This window comes from Poecilia mexicana, unplaced genomic scaffold, assembly GCF_051168715.1.
Source record: "Poecilia mexicana isolate PSO_F unplaced genomic scaffold, ASM5116871v1 scaffold_6, whole genome shotgun sequence".
Classification (NCBI taxonomy): domain Eukaryota; kingdom Metazoa; phylum Chordata; class Actinopteri; order Cyprinodontiformes; family Poeciliidae; genus Poecilia; species Poecilia mexicana.
In genome coordinates, this window is record NW_028263375.1 from 19,719,678 (window position 1) to 19,740,571 (window position 20,894).

At 41.3% G+C, this 20,894-nt stretch overlaps 1 protein-coding gene and 1 long non-coding RNA gene across 3 annotated transcripts in view; both read left to right on the top strand.

Moving 5' to 3' along the window:
- mob2a (MOB kinase activator 2a) overlaps window positions 1-20,894 on the top strand; it is a 65,060-nt gene that overhangs the window by 28,304 nt on the left and 15,862 nt on the right. The window lies entirely within an intron of this gene.
- LOC148158690 (uncharacterized) lies at window positions 8-16,841 on the top strand. The gene is made up of 2 exons (XR_015763055.1): window positions 8-4,982; window positions 6,947-16,841. It is a non-coding gene; the product is annotated as an uncharacterized LOC148158690 (long non-coding RNA).

The window sequence follows — 20,894 nt, forward strand, 5'->3', positions numbered from 1 at the left end:
TGTGATGCAATGTGGAGCAGCGGGAACTTGTTGGTGTGGACCTGCGGGGTGAGGAGGGGAGGGGGCGTGTTTGTCATGTCCGAAGCTCGTAAATCAGTTTCAGGGTCTCTTCCTCCAGGGAGGCATGCGGTGCGGCTCTCACTCATAGCGGCATGTCTCCGTTAATAACAATCGGATGGAATATGGTTTTTATTCATTTTTTTACTTTTCATAGTGCAGCTCTTGGAAGTAGATACCTTTATTTATTAGAATAATACTTATGTCTCTTGACATGTTCTGATATTATCTTCAGAAACTTTACTATAAGTGAGTCTTAAAATCTTCCCATGATCCTCTACTGGCCTGTTGTGATTCAAGCCACGGACTGGATCGGGAGAAACCTGTCTAGCTGGGCTCACTCTTTTGTTTCCCCTCTTCCACTTAGGAAAAGGAGCCCAACGGTTTCTTGTTGTTCTGCTTTCCCACTTCCTGTTTACACCCCTTGGCCATAAGTTTAAACATGCACGCTTCCCAAGGATATGGTGGAAAGGTTTACTAAATTAAGTTACCCATTTGTGTTGTAGTGAATGAAATCAGCCAATTTTCCCTTGTTCTGCTTGGACAGATGATGAGAAACAAAACTTTTGCATTAAAAAAAAAATTAAACCATTAAAATTAAAAGAAAAGCCAACTTTTTCTGGCAGTATTTATGTCTAATTTATGATATGAAAGGCTAGAAAACTTAAATGCTTAAACTGAAATAATCTTAGATTGGTGTTTTTTGTTGTTGTTGTTTTTTTGTTGGTTTCAAAGTAACCCTTAGTATGAAAGAACCTGTATTTTATGGTTATATGTTCGCTTTTGTTGACAAAATGAACACTAAAGAGTTTGTATGTGTTAAATCTCCTCGGGGAATAATAATAATAATAATAAAAATTAAAAAAAGGTAAAATGTGTCAGCCAAAAAAAACAAACCTGATTTGTTTCTGGCCAGAAGGATTAGATGGCAGGATTCAGGTTAAGTTTGATTAGGTTAAAGGCAGAACCTCAGTTGAAGCTCCAGTTGTGATTTAATTGAAATACATTTTATAGGTTGACATGATTTTTTTTTTTTTTTTTTTACACATACACTTTTTCCTGTTTGTTTTTCCCCCTAAGGGATACAACACACAAAACAAGAAAATGTTCTGCAGAATATTTGATATAGTTTTCAGACCAACAGAAAATGAAGAAATTATAAGATTTTCCTACATACATGTTGATTTTTTTAAAATGCACCTACCTTCAATTTTTATTAAGATTCTTTTAACTTAATTCTTAAGTTAAATCAAAGTACATGCTGATGTTGCTTATCAGCAAACATGGTTAAACTCTCACTCTAGGTTTTGATACGTTTATTGGAAAAGGAAAATAAATTCAGATATTTCTGTATTTGACCAGAGCTGATCAAGAGAAAATCGACGCATTCTAATCAGTTCCCTTTGTTTTTGTCATTATTGTTGCTTTTGGGAAGCCAAGTTGCATCCAAGTTTGACTTTAGAATTTTCAGTTAAGCTGCTTAAGTAAAGTGTAAATGTTCTATTTGTTAAAATATTTTGTACAGCATGCGTTCAGTTCAAATAAGGACATAAAACCATTGCCATGGTGGTTCAGTGCGCTCCTTTATACTTGCAAACATTCCTCTGGTCATCGTAGCTATAGCTAAGCAACTGCATCCTTGTTTCTGCTGATTTAAAATGCATTATTCTGCGAATGTTTGTAGATTTATCTATCAAATTAAGTTGGCTCACCTCTGCTAATCATGTAGTTATAGATTTTATTTAATTTTTTTAAGTTGTTGTCCTGTCCCTCAGATCTGCACTGAGCTCCAGCAACTTTGCCTTTGTGTTGTCGCTATTCAGTGTGAGAGGCTGCCAACAGAACCATTGTTGTTGGTACAGAAATGCTGGGAGATGCAGTGGGCCATGATTTAGAAACGGTGCGCGCCTCTGGGTTTTGTTAAACTTGAGATTTAAACTGTAGCACATCTGTGGTTCCAGATGCACAGCAGAGCAAATCCTGCATTCTCCTCCAGTTAACATCCTAACCCAGTTCTTGCTGAAATAATGGCAACAATTTCCATTCGTTCTTCTGCTTTTTAATCCCCGTCACAAATTAGGTCTCTCCCCACATGAACTCTGTATTTTTTATTTTTTTTCTTTTTTGTTTTGCTCCTTTCTCTTGCTCTCAGTTCAGGTCATGCATTTAGAGGAAAGATCCCTTCAATTACGTAAGCCATCGCTCCAAATGTCTTGCTTTTTATTGTTTGTCTGGATTCTACGATAAGACTCGAGTCTGGAGGAAGTCGAGACAAAAACACGGCGACCGAGATCCCACAGATCGCCGGTTACATTGTTGAAAGTGACATTTGATTTATTGGTGGTTTAATTTCGTACACTTTCCTCACGGCCCTCCATTTCCCCGCTCCCTTGTTTCTGGGCACTTTGCTTTCCGCCGCACTTGTCCCTCGCAACGGCCGCATCCTGATTCTCAGGTGCAAAAACACAAAGCGGGAGCTGATGTGTGCCAAGCTCTATTGCTCACTCCTCCACTCAGCGGAAAGTGCCGGAGCGGCGGTGTCGCTCGATCCGCCTTTCTCCCCCTTCCGCTTTCATTTAGCAAATTGTGTGCCATTATGTTGTGCTTCAATGCAGCGCCGTGGGATGCAAGCGAACCCTTACGTCTGCTGCTGAGGGCAGCTTGTTTTCCGAGGCTCCTGGAGACGGGTCTCCTGAGAACAGCAGGAAGCCGAGGTGGAGGTGGCGTAGGGGAAGACACGACGTCATCAGATGCTGCAGCTCTTTGTCATCCTCGGCAAACAAAAGCCGAGAAAGTTGCAGAGAGAGCCTGTTGCCGTCCCACCGAATGATCTACTGCAGCAGAATTAGTCTCAGAAAAAGAAGAAATGGAGGAAGATGAATCTTATTCAATTTAAAAAGGGAAACTCGTATTGTAGAGATTTGTTATACACGACTGTTTCCAAGTGGTAATTTCTGTAAATTTTGATTATTTTAGCTTACAGCTGATTTAAGAAAACAATCTAAATTCAATTTCTCATTCAATCTTCTTAAAAAAAGACTAAAATGTTTGACCTCCTGATTTGATAGCTGTCCAGCTTACAGTTATTGACCTCCTTAAAAAGGAGGCGACATTAGAAGAGTCCTTATAAGAAGCTAGCAGTTCAGAGTCCTGTTTCCGAGTTTATTGATGGAAAGTTGAGTGGAAGATAAAAATGTGGTTCACAAGCAGCAGGGTCTTGACAGGATTGGGAACATCATCTCTCCACTTGGTCTTTTGTGTCAGCTTCATCATTTAGCTGGATATTTCAGAGCACTTCATGCTTCCTTATGGAGATTCTGATTTCATTTTCCAGAAGGACTTGGTCTCTCACTGCTTCTTAAGGTTTTTTTATGCAACATTCAATCTTTCTGTGAAACTCAATGTTGGATCTTTTTTTTAGACGTAAGCTACAATAGCCCAAATTAACAGGGGGGGGAAAAAAATCAACTTTAAATATGCAGTTTTGTTTCTAATGAAGCTACGTAATAAATTTTGCTCTTTGCATGGAAGCTTTGAGATATATTAAGTTTTCCAGGACATTCTAGTTTACATAGAGGTTCCTCCATCTACCCACTCAACCCAGAGATCGGGGTTTCTCCAACTCTGAGACAAACTGGGAGCTGAGAGTCAGTTCCCTTGCAGTGGTTATGTAACAGCTGCCCTTTGAAGGTGACTGCTGTCTGTTTCTGGCTTCTCCTTGTCAGGTTGTGGCGGGTCGGCAGAGAGGGGGAGGTCAGTCCCTTTGACTCCGAGCGTCGGCGCTCGCCAGCGCAGGTTGTCTCAGCCATTAATCCCTTGTTTGTGTCCGTATGGATCGGCTGGGTCTGCAGTCTTAGATTACATCAGCTTACGGCACTTTGTACACTGCAGTCCTTTTTTTTTTTTTTTAAAGGGTTTGTAGCGAATAAAGAAGACTGGAGCGAGTAATTGCTTCTCCTTAATGATGCAGGGAGGGTGGAGGGTGATGTCGCAAGGCCCATCGCTCATTGTGTCCTTCACCTTATTTGCCCAAGCCAGATCGGTAGAGAACGTTGTAGCAATTGGCTTACTTTTTTGAGGGGGGCGGAGGGGCTTGTCTCCAGGCTGGCCCCTCCCATATTGCACCTCTGCATGGATTGTGTGAATGAAGAGTCATGGTTATTGTATACGTGCACCAAGGAGGTTACATCCTGTGCTTTCCTGCAGCTGTGCTCCCTTGTCCGTGTTGGTTGACAATTAGCTGCATTTGTTTGAAACCGTAACGTATTACTGAGTGTAGAAAGACCAAGACGTTACACTGATTAACCGTCCCCAGAGGTTCGGACCGGATTTGACTCAGACTTCTACTTCGGGGACTGTGTTTGGTCTAAGTAGAGCTGGGGATGTCCAGCCCTGGTCCCGGACATACACAGATGGTGGAGATAGCAGCCTTGTCTTTCTGTCTCCTCTGCAGTGTGCCTGCTGCTGCCCAAGAGTCAGCGGTTTGTTTATGGGACTCTGTTTGCCAAGCTAATCTTCCCGCCTTTCAAGTGAGAGCCAGTGAGTGAAGGAGAGAGCGAGCGAGCGAGAGAGAGAGGAGAGAGGGAGCAGGAGTGTGAAAGTGAGCCAGGCGGTTGCAGTAGTTGGTTGAGAGGGAGAAAGAGCAAGGCGCTGAGAGGCGCGTCTGCTTTTGTGAATGATTTATTTTTGTGCGTGCGCGTTGGCCGTCCTCTTTCCGCGTGACGTGCGTTGACGCCAACAGCCGGTTGATCCCACGCCGCGCCGTGCCGGAGCTGGTCCACCTGTAGCCCAGTCTGCAGACCCGGGCGCATCGACCGGGAGCCGAAAAACGGCACAGCTTGTTAGAACGCCACATCCTCTCCTCGCCTCTGCTTCCCCGCTGGCTTGATGGGGGTGCTGGTGTGCTGCGACTGCTTCTTCTATAGGTACTTTTCCCCATCGTTTCTCCGCAATAGAGTTTGCAGCGGTCGTAAACTTCAACTGTCATGTTTTCCTGTGCGTCTCTGGTCCACCCTTCCTTCCTTTCCACCGACTCTTTCACTTTCTCGGTTACTGTGCTGCGGTTTGGAGGAGACGCTCGAGGACAGTGCTGCTGTAGCAGAGATTCTGCTGTCGTCAGAATCTCTGCTGAGTTGTCTTGTACTGAGAGAGGAGGAGGAGAGAGAGGAGGGGGGGTTGTTGCGGACGCGGGGACAGCCGTGGCAATCGGCCAGAGAGATGATGAACTTTTGCTGGTTGCAGGTTTGTTTGGAGGTGCGGGTTGAGACTAATCGGAAGGAAATGGAACGCATCCAGAAGACGGCCAGTTGGTCAAGCTCGTCCAACTTTTCCTCCCATCCCGCTCTGTGCCCCTTTTGGCAAAGCTGCACTGTTTGTTTGGGACACAGTGTTCCCTTTTAAGGGGATGGGAATGTGTTTTGCCTCTTCCTCCTGGTTTTCTTGTTTGCATTAAACACAAAACTCTGTCCATACTTGAATATGTTTGCATTCCGTCAACTTATTCCGTGCTGCAGAGCTAAGATTTTAGTTTAAAACTTTGACTTGCTGCTTTTTTTTTTTTTTTTTTCTGTGCTCGAGCTGAGATGCTGAAAAGACTTTATGCTAAACTTTGTGGTAGCTGGAGCAGAAAGGATCTGTTTCTCCTCTTTTGTGGTTGCGGGCTTGGCGAGGCCGACGGTGCCTTAGCGGCTGTATAAAGTCTAAATATAACTCTCGGGGAGCGTTTTGATGGTGAGCGTAAAATTGTAGTTTTAATGCAGAGCCGCGTTGCACAGCTGGATTACATTATTCCCGTTCGGGACTGATGCTTACACTTCTATACAGCTTCGAGCATGAGCAACGGGTACTGTTTAGGTGTGTGACTTGTAAATCAGAGGCTACATGTGAGCTTCGCTGTAAGGCGCATTGAGGCAGTAATGAAGCACGGATGATTCAGGAAGGTTGTTTCATAGTTTTAATCTTTTTTTTTTTTTTTTGCAAAGATGCACTAATCTGAAACTGATTATTCCCATCTTGTTGACCTGCTGATTCCCATTTAGGTTGATTCCAACTTTTTTTCATCCTCCTGATTCCTTCATAGTGGTAGGAGCTTTGAATTTCACAGGTGAAATTCTAAGATTATTCCCTTTCATCCATGAAAAACAATCACTGTAACAAAGACGTGGAACCCACATTTTCCTCACTCTTCTTTCTTCTTAAATTATCAAAATTTTGGGAGTTCAGAGCTTCTATGCACTACATGAATAGGAAAAGTTATATTTTTGTGATTAGATGACCTCCTTTATTATGGACTTTTGGTAACTGGGGGGTGGAAATGGCCGATTTAAATTTCAGTTAGGTTGATTGGTTCATTTTTTTTTTGTAGGGATGCATGCACCGATCTGAAAATTTGGGACATTTGAGGTTAATACCGCTGTTTTGGCTGATCAATGACATTTACCAATAGTATGCATATGTATATTTAACTACCCTTTCGACATCAATAAAATGACCACACCACTGGCATCACTATTGCTGTCACAATCTAAAGGGAAACCAAGTCATTTGATCTTTAACTCTTTTGCTTATTGTGTTAATCTTATAACTCCAAACTCCCTCCCATTTATTAGTGAGCAACACATCAAAATTAGCTCTTTAGTTCCTATAGAAGCAAGTGCTGATATTTAAACTGAAACATTTAGCCTGTTCAAGTTTGCTTAATAAAATGCCTGAAACTTCGTAGGGTAGGTTGGGAGCAAATATTACAGGCTGAGAAAGTAACCTTGTTACACCTTTAAGAGTTTGGGAGAGGTAAATAAATGCTGTAGGCATGTTTTCCATCACTGTGTGTAATATTGCAATTGGTGAAGGTCTGCTTGGAAGCAATATTCATCAGGGTGTTATATTTCAGGTCCTGTGCATCAAGACTCTGCTTGCCAGTAAAAGATTTGGCCTTTTGCACCTTCCCTGTCCTTCATGCCCAGAACTGATGCAGATCTTGGTGACCTACATCAGACGGCTGAGACAGAGAGGTTTGAACATTGTGATGATGGAGGAGAATGAGGGACATGTGGGTTCATTTTATAGATTTTTGTCATTGCAATGAATTGTGTTATGAATATTATGCAGCCCTGTCAAATCTTTACTTTTAAGAAGTGAAGACATATTTTGTTTTGTAATATTTTTGTCATCTGTAAATTGTATGTAATTTGACAAGTCTGTAGTAAACTTTAAAAAATGTTGAGTTCCTGAATTGAACAGAAGTCATTGGGCAGGATGTCTTAAAGAGGCAGGACATAGGAGGAGGGAACAGTCTTTGTAAGCTAAACTAAATTAATACTGCTTTCTTGCCACTCATGCATTTTTTTCCTGCAGATTGTTTAAAAAGAGAATAAAGAAGCATTAGGTTGCTACTAAGTGCATTCAGTTTTTTCTGCGGTTTTCTTCAAAAGAAAGCCTGACTGCAGTTTAGATTTCAGTGGCTAAATATGGCAAAAATTAAATGTGTATGTACAAAATAAAGGATTGCACTGATTAGAATTGAGTTTTAAAAATAATAGAATATCAAAATTTAGCTAAATGAGTATTATATGAATCCTGTCAGCTCGTGGTCTGTGCAAACCAAAATGTTGTCTTTTCTATTGAGTCCTTATGTGAGCCGTTCTTAGGACAGCTGGTGCTCCATAAGGTGATCCTTTCTGCATTTAATTCATTATAAAATAACAGCTTTAAGAGATCATCATCCTTTGTGCGGAATTGGAGGAGACACAAGGCGTCACAGCTTAGGGATGAAAAATAAGAAAAAAGTCATGCGATGACAATTTCTTTCTGAAACGTCCTACCATCATCTCGGGTGTCGAGACTGAGCAGCTGAATATTCAGGGTTTCTACACAGTTTGAGTTCCTGACAGAACCCACAGATAAACTCAGGCATGGGAGAACAACCATTTTTATGCTGGTTTTGGCCCATATGCTCTCTTAGATTTGGGATTATTAGGTGGATGTGTGGTTTATAAACTGGTGTCAGGTTTAGATGCCAAACAAACCCGTATTTTAGAGATTTATATTTTCAAAGGGACCGATTTAGAGAATCTATATTTAATGTAGAATAATCTAATCCACAAGTGTCTTCTAGATTTTAAAATAAAGTCAATCTAAGACAACAAAACGGTGAAATAGTCCTTTACTACACAGCCAAATCCAAAGGCTAACTTTATCTGTGCAGTTTGGAGGTAGTAAAATTCAACTAGGTTAGAGTTTGGTGCTCATGTGACAAATATTAGGAAAACTGAGGGGAAACGCTCCAAAATTTTAGTGGTGAAATTTGTAGGAATCCCGATGATTAGACTGGCATCCAAAGTGCAAGTTCATGAAACTTCAAATATTACAAACAGTCCTTTGTTTTGTTTATGTTAATGATATATTAGCACTAAATTATGCAGCCTTCTCTGTTTCCTCTGGATCAACCGGTTTAATATTTATTTAGCCTAAAGAATAATCTTTGACCTGTTGCTGAAACATGGGGACATCCAGGCCTCCAGGCCCCAGCACATGACCGGAGCGTGTGTTTATATCTCTGTGTTTGCTAGCTGTGGATCAGTTGGTAAATGTCATAACGTGTTGCTGAGGAACAATAGCCCTGAGTGTATCCTCACACAGTGTGTTGTGCCAGCAGAGCGGACCCTACTGGCTGCCATGTGTCTCTCATTAGGCCGTCTTTGACGGGCCCCGCGGCTCCACCCAGCTGAGACGTGCAGCTCGATCGGGGCGCCATTCAGCGCCAACCGAACGACGTTTCCCTTCCCTTACCCCATCGGACCCCAGGGTCGTGGGACGGCTCAACGGTCACATGGCCCCGAATTAAATCAACATGAAAGTCTTGATTTATGTATAGAGAAAAACAAAGTTTTCATTTTGCCAATAGAGCCTTTCAGGGTTGGGTAACTTCTTGTAGTCTTGGCACTGAATCCTGATTTGTACCATCCAGAATAATGATTAACTGCACAGTAAAATCAGTTCTATAATTTAAAAGCATGTTTCTGTTTCTTCTTCAAAGAAACTGTTTAAGCATGAATGCTGATTTTGAAGAAGTTACTTCTGTTGCCTTCGCAAGTGCAATGAAGTTAAGGGTGAAAACTCAAAAGGACGAAGTAGAAACTTTGCCGTGCTTCTAGTTTTTCTGCTAAGCTCTCAGTCCCTGTTTAAAGCCCTGGATGAGCAGCAGATGCATTTTTCCATAATTAGGACCTTCTTGTGCTTTTTATGATTATTCTGGATTTGTTTGAGAACGCCTCTCTGAAACTAAAAGTGGCTAACTTTGAATCTTAACTTCCACACTGAAGATTGTTTTTGTCAGCGCAAGTTGTTGTTGCTGCATTTACTGGGTGGAAATAAAATTGTATTTTTGAGTTTCTGACCATCCATTTACCTTCCCTCTACTATGGGCATCACTAATGATTTGCATTGTGTACAGAGGAACATTTATAAATTTGCTACATTTGTTTCAGACCCAATATTTTTCCCTTCTTTTGGTTTTCAGGAACTTCCTGAAGTCCATGGCTTAATGTGGATGTTGTTTGGTTTAATCCTCAGGAATTTCCTGTCGCTGTCAATTTCCCATTCCTTTGATGTTAATACATGTTATCTACCAAAGGTGGCCTGAAACAGATTTTTAACTCTCCATTCTGTGTCTAAACATTACTAAATATTATGAGGCTTTTGCTGATTGAATCCTATGAAGTGATGGTTTTGTTTTCTTTTAGATTTGCCTGTCTCTTTACTCACGACTGTCCCTCTTGACTTTCACTACATCTCCCAGACACTGCAGAGGTCAGACCACCTCATACAATGGAGCAATTACATAATACAGTGTGTGTGTGTGTGTGTGTGTGTGTGTGTGTGTGTGTGTGTGTGTGTGTGTGTGTGTGTGTGTGTGTGTGTGTGTGTGTGTGTGTTTTCAGAAGTAGCCTTGTTCTGCTGGCTCAGGAGGAGAAAAAGATGGCCTTGCATTAACCTCGCCTCCACTTTTAGATCCTGACCGTCAGCACACGCACTTAAATTAAAAAACAGCACAGGTGTTTTTGTTTTGGAGGCCTTTTGTGTGTTTAGCAGTTTTTGTGTCCACAAAACCCAAAGGTAAACTTTAAAAGTCAAATAGGAATTAAAACGTTGTCCGAGTTAGCAGGCGCACCTTTTGAGACATTAAAAAAATATGTTACAACTGAGTCAATAATGTCTCCATTGTGCTTGTTTTAGTCTGTCTGTTGGTCAGGTGGCAGGAAAAGGGTCGGACAGAAATCCTGACCAAGAACAGCGTTCCTTTTGAGACGTTTTCAGGCTTCTGAAAGGTGAGCGTGGAAATTGGTCGTGGTAGTTTTTGTTCTAGCATTCCATGATTTCTCAGTGTACCTTCTGAGAACAAGAGGCCCATTTACAGGGAAACGGAAAGGGCCTGGGCGCCTCACTTCCTGTTTATCGTGTTTGTCTGGCAGCGGGGTGAAAGGAAGGCGGGGTGCTGGTCAGGCGCAGTCTAACTTAATGGAGAAAATGGTGTTAAGTAGGTAAAGCTTCCTCATTTGTGCCCTGCTTCAGACTAAAATACGCCACACACGCTGCCTCGTGCACGTTCATCTGGGAAGCTGTGTAATTTTGTAGTTGTGTGCCACTAGAAACTATGTCCTATCCTTTTGGTTCACTAAAATGTCTTCTGCAGCCTTTCTCTGCTGTTCTGGAGGCCTTTTTAGTTGCAGACAGATGTGCACACACTGCACTAGAATCCCTCCCCCCTCCACTGAGAGATGATGTCACTCTGTGAGCACATCTTCCCAGGTGGGATCCAGATACTCCTCAGCCAATCAGAGCCTTGTTTACACCTCACCTCTATGGCATGAAGATGCTGAAATGCACGCTTACGTGAGTCATGATGGTAATAACCACTCATCCCATTTACTTACTGGAGGAGCTTATAGGATCTGTGGTGGTGGGGGGGATGTGAACAAATGTGTGTGTCAGTGAAGTGAGGAGCACCGTCATCCTCTCTCTCTCTCTCTCTGTGTATTGATTTGACCTCCCATCTGCCTTTCCCCTCTCCATCTCTGCCTCTACACAGCAGCATCTGCCTCCACCCACTTCCTTCAACCCCTGTCATTGACTGGCCATCTGGGCACATCAGGCCTGCTGTGGGAAGGGTTTCATCACTTGGAGTCATTAATAACATTTGCATGACATTTTTAACTAGTTCAGTCATATTCAGCGTTCTGGTTTTCATTCATCACTACACGATTAAGGGCTTCTGTTTGACTCTTAAGTGCCTCGTATTTTGCTATTATGTCTGCACATTTGACAACTTTTTCAAACTTTGTAAGCCTGGATAACAGCAAGCAGTTACGTCTGGCAGAGTCACTGATTCATCTCTCACAGTGTAGCACCTTGACACTCTTTGCCAAGGACTTTTTTTTATTATTATTATTATTCACCACCGTCATTAATTACGTAAACCTGGCTAACAACCAGTTAATCTAAACCCATTAGAGATTAAAATGTGCTCATCATCTTGTTTTTGATGATTTAGTCAGCTCTGTGCCTCACTCGGTCACATGCTTCTCCTCACCTCTTTGCGAGCTCCTGGGTGTGACTGCTTCCTACGCTTTCATCACTCCTTGAGTTAATCAAGCTCACACAATGGAGCAGAGTTTCCTCTACGATTAGATGGTGGGACGATCCTGTCTAGTCATCAGGGTGGTAGATTGTTCCCCCGCTTCCTCCAAATTATGTATTCTTTTCCTTATTTGATCCTTATTTCTTAGGATTTCTGGGTAAGCAAACACTCTTGTGAGCTGAGGAAGTTTTAGTTTTTAGCTGTTTTTATATTGTACTCCCATTTCCAGGTCCTTTAGTGGAACAAATTGAGCTAAAACTTTGAATATTTAGTTGTAGATGACGAGGAGATTTGATGGTTATTTTTGTGGCTAATTTTGAAGCACTAATTAACTTTTTGAACCACTCCACTCAGAGGTTTGGTTTGTGTGTGTGCGCGTGTGTGTGCGCCGAAAAGAACTGGCTGTACTGTTTTCTGAAAATGTCCTTGATCTCGTGTGTTTGACCGAGTGGCTGTTATGATAAGCAGAGCAGCAGATGTGAGTCGGCTGTTTTTTGTTTTTTTGCGGGGGGTTTTTTTCACCAAGCCTACCAGACGCTGGGTGGGGGCCGCTGGGAAGACTCCAGCAATGCTCTTCATAGATAGCTACTGAACAGAACACAATGACGTCTGTGAACGCACAAAGTTCCCACCGTGTCATGTGAAACACAAAATTAGAAACTGCAGAGGACTGCAGGAGTGTTTTTATTGGAGACGTCGCATCATTAGCCAAATCAAGGAGAGCAAGAAACTATCCTCGTGCTCTTATGTCATAATTCTTATTTTATTGAAGAGGTCTTACGGAAAAATAAAGCACTTTGGGGTACCATTTATTAAAAAAAAAAAAGAATAAAAAATTCAAAAATATGTTTAGTTTTGTAGATCTAAGTATAACGGACGGCTAAAAACTTCACCTTGATAACTTTTAAGCACATGTCAAATTTAGCCCAGGTCAGCTTGTTCTTTGCTCCTGGGGTTAAAGTTCAGCAGGGCATCGGCCGGGGTAAAATAACAACTCAAACACCAACATGCCAGACTGCCTGATTAAGTCGAGCGCTGTCTGCCGGTGCAGGAAATGGGAGACATTTCCTTTGAGGATGGGTTCCACCTCCCACCCACCCCCTGTCCCTAAACACACTGCTTTCATCTCTCCGTTCTGCCTGTTGTTGCTTTTGTTACAGGCCGAGAAGACGAACAGTTATGTAATCTACCTCGAAACAGGCTGGGACATGTGTTACGAAGCAGACTAATGTAATTTAGCATGTGCTGATCTTAGGCGTTTTTCTTTAAATCGTGATCATTTGTACTGACAGTCATTATGGCTGACCTCGGGGAGACACTGAGCCACATGACTGTCACATTTATGATGCTAATGCTCCGTGAAGTTCAGAGATGCACATTTAGGTACCTAGGCACTGATTAGTGGATTTTTAAAAAGTTGTCATTTATTCTTTGCTGTACGCAACAGAACGTTCTGTGCCTTTGCTTCGTGTGCAGCTGTGTGTTTATGGTGCACACGGTTGCGTTCTTCTTGATTTGGGAATATGACCTTGAACAGAGGGAGCCCCCCTCAATCTGGTGAAGAGTCCTCACACCTTCTTCTCTATCTCTGGTTGCCTTTGAGGCCCATCACAAGTTTCACCATTGATTCTTGAAAAGATTGGAAGCTGATTTAAGTTTATTTCAGATGACCATCTGTCCACCATCTGTCCACCCATGAGTTTTTCAATCAGTTGTTCATTCGTTTTTTCATCTAGCTGTCCATTTGTCCACCCAGCTATTGGTACTTCCATACCTTTAACCATCAGCTTCTGTCAATCAATCAATGTCTTCATTCAGTCATCTGTCCACTCATCTTTTGTCTGTCAATTCTTCCATCAGTAGATTCATCCATTTTTCAATCTGGTGATTGTTTTAATCCCGCTTCAGCTCCACCTACTCTTGTCTGTTATCCATCCAGCCACCCATGTTCTTAAAGCCTGACTATTATGTAAAATATTTGCCATAAATGCATAGTGAAGGTTTTTATTATATGTTAAAAATGTCATATTTATGGACATTTGAGCCTGAAAAAAGAAGGAATAATACATAGAAACCTTAGTTGTTCTCTATCAGATGATCTAAACCAATGTTTTCTCATATTCTGAAAAGAGTGCTCTGTTCACCTCAACACTTCATCCTCTACACTCTGATGCTCCACCCTGTACAAACATGGGCCCAATCCAGTACCGCTCCCCACCACCTCCTCTTTCCATGATGCTCTTTCTCCTCTCTCCATCCCCTCCACCTTATCCTGCGCTGCACCTACTCTCACACACATACACACAGTCTGCTTTTTGTTCTCCTCAGCAAACATCAGCAGGTCTCTGACTGAAGCCTCTCCAGTTGCACCTCTTTCCTACGTCACCAACACCCGGCTCCTTAAACCCACACCTATGCTTTGTGGTTCTCACATTTCCTTGTTTTAGTTTGTTTATTTATTTAGGTTTTTTTAATATAGTTTTCACAAATGGCTAAAAGTAACTCGTTTCACAGTCTCTATTAGAATGCTGGTCTCTGTGCTGTCAGTGCATTCATCATGATTTGGTTTCAAGTTCATATTTGCATGCAAGTATCCACACTTCTGTAAAAATGTTAAAAAGTTTTTTGAAAGAGGAAATTGATGCCCATTCCTAAAGATATTTGAAGAACAACAACATAATCTTTCAGTCTTTACATTGAAAAAAAAAAAGTATTCTCTTTAACTGCCCAATATGAAAGTTTTCGCACATCTACTTTTTAAACCAGTAGATGGCAGTATTGATCCCATAACTAAATACTTTGTGAACCAGATTTGGAAAGCTCTCACAGGCTGATGCCCAAACACTCCTGTGAACTGTTGTGTTTCTTGAAGTTGTAATCTGGAGGTGATGTTTTGCTTTGGATCAGAAATGTTCAGAATTTTATCTGCCTTGGAGATATCTGCAAACATGCAGGTTTCCAAGTCTCAATGCCAAAGTTATCACACACTTCCCAAGAAAAGAGACATTCCTGTCTGTCTCTGCTGCTTTTTTTCGGTGGGTTATTAGAATTTTTGGTAGACTTTGAGCTATGGGAGATGATTATTTGTTTCTTTCAGGAATTTAAAATCATAACATGATATGCATGAATTGGAAAAATAGTGGCTCCCAAGCTGCGTTTTATTTTTCTTGAACCCTTTTGCTGGCTGAGTTGATGCTGCACCTGTTTCTTTGGATGACTTCACACTGTCATGTGGTTAATCTCCAACACTGAACAAGTGACCTTGTCCACAGTCCTGTGGCCATTTGCAGGATAAAGACTCATTACACTTTCATGCCTGAGGACTGTCACATTGTAGGCATGGTGGGAACTCTTTTGATGCTGCAACATTTCACCGGTTGGTCTGCCATCCATCCGACTGCTTCACATAAAAAAAATCAAAAAAAAAAAATCAACAAGAAGCTCAAAAAATGGTATCAATCAACTGTTTTACGCCCGTTATTGAAATTCTTTTTCAAAAATCCGTCTCAAGGTCTCTGTCATTTTAGTGTGAAAAGGCTTCTAACTATCTAACTAGAGACAGGAACCAGTTTGGTGTAAACAATTTACAGGCATCTTAGCAAAAAAAAGAAAAGACACTCAAGTGGTAATGGGGAAATTTACTAGCACAAGGTGGAAAAACACATTAGTTTAAATTGTACTTTTGCCAGAGGCCACTGGTGACGAATTGTTACAACAGAAAGACATTAAATTGGGGCCAACCAGCCTTTACAAATCTATGCCCCCATTTTGAATGAACTCATTGCAGTTTTCTTTCCTTGCCTGTAAGCAAGATATCTTGTGCCAGTGTACATACCTGTTTATCAATTTAAGCATCTTTGTAGTTAAATATTTTCAATGAATTATTCAGATAAGTTATCATTTGTAAATAAATATTTTATTTCTCTGAAGGTGCTCTATTTCATCCAATTTCTATTATGATCATTTCTGTGAAGTCCATTCTTCTACAAAACGTTAAACTTTAAATACAAACGCTACTCAGCCCAGCTCTGATTGATTTCCTGTTGTTAGGTGTGATTTATTGATGCGTAATCACATTTCAATAAAGCAGACTAGTGAAATCTACTTGAAACTGATGATGCTTTTTTTTTTTGAAGAAAGCAAAATTCCCAAGTCTGAGACAAATTGCCACAAGGTTGATTTGAACAATGGAGGATTTAGGATTTGTTATCTCTTCTGCATAGTTTATCACCCGCTTTCGCTCATTATTAATCTGTTTTATGGTTGACTGTGCCCTTGACCCATTGGACTCATGACCCCTGCTTGAGTGCGTGGTCTAGTATTTGACTGACAGGTGTTTGGCTCCCCACATGGCAGATCGTACGATGGATAGAGACTCTCCTATCCTCAGGAATGTAGGGAGGAGGAGTTCAGCCGGAGCTCAGGGCATGTTGTGACAGGCTCCCACCCAGATGCAAGCTCTTTCACTCTTATTGTCCAAACTGTTTTTAATCCAACTAGTCTTTCTGCTCTGGTTTTTACCTCTGTGATCTATGACCAACCATCTTTTCCACCTTTTCACTGAACTTTATTCTCACTTTCTTCTTTTGTTCTTTATCAGCTCCCATTGTCTCCTCTTCCTTTCCGACGCGTTTCCTTCGACAGGAATTCATATAGTATCCATGGAGATGGTGATTTATGTGTCTGGACATGAGTCTGGTATTTCTCATCTCCTGTCTTCCTGCAAAAGGCCCATGAGCCATAGGGAGAGGAACCCTTCACGTTTTTCCTCTTGGTTTGCAAACATGAAAATAACTATGCGCCTTAAAGAAGAGAAGAGCTGAACATTTCAACATTTGATCTCACTTGACTACTCATTAGCATGAAGGCAGATGCAATTAGGCGTACAGGTATTTTTCATTAATCTCATTGCTGGTGGTAAATGGAGCAGAAATTGCAATCCTAGCGTGTTTGCTTGTGAAATGCACATAATCAAATTCGCAATCACAAAGAGCCGGGTCCAACAAACTTAAAGCAATTTATCCTTTTCATTTGCTTTAGTTCTTCTCTCCTTTGTTTAGCCAGCATTTGTGCAAAGAGCACAGGCATGTCTTTGCATGCTGCCCATCCCCTTCAGGAATGTTGAGCGAAGAAGAGATGAAGCAGAAAAGTAAGAGAGAGAGAGAGAGAGAAACGGTGAAGGATAAATGCTGTGAGGCTGGAATGGAGAGAATAAGTGGAAAAAGAAGGCAGAAGCAGACATGAGTTTAGTTTTTGTTTTTATGAATAGCGCTGGTGCTTGAAGCTGTAAATGCCTAAACTGGTCTGTAAAATTAGGTGCCTTCACCTTTCTAAGTAAAAGTGAAAGTTAAATTCTGTATTTTGTGACTCACAATTTGTTATGTCTGAGGCACGCTGTTATCAGCGTTGTGTAAACACAAAACAATTTTTAAAAATATATATATTTGTTTAGATTTTGTGGTACTTATTGATGATAATTAGACAAGAAATTGATAGAGACTGGGGAGAGGACATGCACCAAAGTCTGTTAGCCCCTTCTTGTAGGATGCTAATTGCATACCTTTAATTTCCTGTTCATCACACAGTATGTTTGTTGTATAATTTCAGCTGAACTGTATTAATCAAAGTTTTGTGGCCCATATGAGATCTTTTAAAGAAACGGCAAACTATTTTCATTTAACATAGGCATCAGTTAGTGACCAAACCAGCAGTTTCCCTTGGTAGAGAATGTAGACACATTTACATCAACTCTGAGATTTCTCAATTTGGCTCGTTTCACGAGAGGTTAAAAGCGTAACAAAATGGTAACGGGGACACTTTGCTGTAATATGTTCAACCTTACTGTCATCTGCTGGAAGCCTTGCTCACTCTTCCTGGCCGAGTGAACTTCAGACATGTCTCAACAGTTTGTAGAAAATACACTTTTAAAAAGCTTCTTAATTCACGGTGGTTCCTCTGAGTTTGAGTCTCTTCACAGTAAATCTCCAAATATGCTCCACGTAAGCGTCCAGGTTCATTCAGGCTGATTCTGTATGCATCATTGTCCTTTTTTTGTGAGAATGCACGTCATCAAGATTACCTCATTTTGGAAGCTAGCTCAGAACTGCAATAGAAAATGGGTGGACCTATTTACACTTATTAAAGGAGCATAAAGGAGGTTTAACATCGTCCACACCCAAACGCTTTGTTACTGCGACCTGGTAATAATTGGGTTTAGGCCGATTTCTGATTTTTCTAACCAGCCAGTCCCGAGCAATCAAACTGAAAATTGTTCTATTCAGTTCACTGTCCAATCTCTTTGTGCCTTTCTCAACTTTGTTATAGTTTTCATATAATGCCAAGCAAACGCCACACTTTCCTACATAGTTTTGGATTTCATATTGCAACACGGGTCATTCAGTTCAGTGTATCACGTCTCCTGAAACTGCTGACCTTTATCTGGGCATACAGATACAACCCATCGGGCTCTGAAGAACTCCCTTATGCACTGTTTTCACTAGCTAAGACCTTACCTAAACACATCCCCACAAGCTCTGAATGCTGCAGCGACGGCTCTTAAAGACCGGCTTGGACAGTGTCTGCTTTTTATGCTCTGACTTAGGGCTGAAACGATTCCTCGAATGATTCGAGTACCTCGATTACTAAAATTCCTCGAGGAAAATTTACCTGCCTCGAAGCTTCGTTAATTTATGTTTTATTAGTTAGCGCACCGTGTTCCGGCCGGGACTTCATTTGCGTTGCGCGGAGCTCTCACTTCCGCCTCTGAGTTGTTGACAAAAGCTAAGTCTCAGCGGCATAAAGTCCAATCTTCAAGACTGGCCCGTGGGGATTTTATTGATTGATGATAATGCCCGACTTTTTATCGTTTTTTGGGGAACCAATAAGCATCCTTAAAATGACTGGGGGAATGCCTGGAGTACGGCAGCATTTCTCCTCCGGGGCTGCTGGTTGAAAGCGAACGGCGGGAAGAGCGCTGAGGTGAGCGGATAACCTGAACAGGGCGGGCGGCTGAGTAGCTGATGCTTACCGTGTAAATGTAGCTTTACCGACGAACCGCACAATAAATTTCATATCCCGGTCTGAAGAAACGGGTGGCGGAGCGCATCGTACATGGCTGGTAGATGAGTTTCTGAGTGTGACCAGTGAAGGTGTCGTAAATATCCCGTATTGCTTCCCCCCGTGTTCGTCCCCCGGTCTAACGGTTCGTCAGTCCGCTGGTCTATTTCCTCCCCTCCACCCCATGTTCGTTCATTCGCCCTCTCCTCCCACTCCAGGCGGCATTTCCCGTATTTTCAAACCCAAAGCGTGACAGGTTAGGTGGCAAGGTGAGTTTAATTAATCTATTAAACTCACTGAAGATTAATACATAAACTAAAAGCTGGATTGTAGACATTTTTTATAAGCATATTTGTGAGCCTGCCTCTTTGTTATTAAATTCAATATAATTTCAGATTTTTCTATAACTTTTCTTCTGGTTAACTTAGAAAGTGAGCTATTATTGTTACAGGTTAGTTTTCTAAACTACAAAAAAGCAACTGTTAGGGATGCTCAAATATGAAACATTGGACTGATATTGATATCTGATAGTAACACCGGTATTATGCCAGATTTACCAATATTTCATTTTATAATTTTTTTTATCCGATTACTCGATTAATCGTAAGAATAATCGATAGATTACTCGATTACTAAAATATTCGTTTACAACAGCCCTACTCTGACTTTGTCTAAAACATCGTCAGACCTCCATCCTAGCTTTGATCTCAGGTGCGATGTGCTGCGGCGTCCTCCTGCTAGCCTGGGACCGGGCTGCTGGCTGGAATCCAAGGCGCCTCTGCTACGGTTCTGACTAATCTGCTGCTCGCCTGGAATCACAGTTGTTGTTCTTTGTTTTAAACCAGGTGGAATTTGTCAGCAGACTTTCAGATCCAACCTGTTGAGCAAGCCAGCAGTTCTCATCCGTTTTCAATTTTTTCTTTTAAATGTTCCCTATAAATGAATCCCTTTCATCTAAATGATCATCAACTAAACATGCATAGTTACATTTGTTCATAATTCCAGATATTTGTAACTTGTAGTAGCATGTGGCCTGTAATCTTGACCTCTTAACTCAGGAACGGAGTCCAAGTGGCGTGATATGACGTCAGTATTGTATTCCTTTGAATTTTGAACACGTTCTTCCCCAACTGCCTTTGCATTCCTTGATTTATCTGTTTGCATCAGTTATTGATATAAATGTCACTTTTTTTCTCACTTCATCAGATTATGAGTAAATTCATCTTTTGTCACATGGATAATGACGTCAGTGATTTTATGCATGTTTTAGTTTTTTTTTCTTCTTTTTTTTTTAAAAGCAGACAAAGACAAGCCAAGCTGTTATCCTAACTTCAATTCCATGTTTGCTAGATGACATGCATCTAAGATTCTTACTGGTTTTTTCGGGGTGGGGACTAAATTTTAAATCCTAGATTTGGTTTAGGTCAGCAGGTAGAAGGCAGGTGATGCCATGTAGTGTCTGCATAGGAGGAAGAAAGGTGACTGTGATGAAAGCAGAAATAGTAAGCCATTGTCTACCAGACCAAAGGAATGCGGCCGTTGGTTTCCATCTACGTCAGACACACAAGCAGGGCCCAGTTTGCTGGCATCGCCTCCATCTCCACCTACGTGCATAAAGGACAAACAGCTGTGGAGGTGTTACTACATGCTGACGAGTTAATGGGAGACTTGGTTTAATGGCCTCTGCCCTTTAATTCTCATCCTGGATTCAGTGGAGTGACGCCGAGCCTCGCTGATCTTGAACAGATATCTTCCATCTTAGGTGACCACAAAGATTTAATAGTTTGAGTCAAACTAATGGAAAGTTCCCTGAGCTTTGGGCTTCCTGTGTTTTTGCATCATTCCTGGTTGGGATTTAAAGACAAATGCAGCGCTTTAATACATTTCAAAACTTATGGTGTTATTGTTATTGCCCTATATTTTGCCTTTTATTTTATATTAGTAACATCATTGTGTTAATATTAATCACATTTTTTATTTAGTTTTTTTCAATTTTAATGATTATGACCTGTAGCTATTGAAACTCATAATTTAGTTATGTAGTAAATTAAATATCAGACCAATATTTCTGTTTTTTTCTGTTTGACGGAAATGACTGATTTCACAGTTGTCTAGCAGATGCCCAGTAACACCCTCCACAAGACAC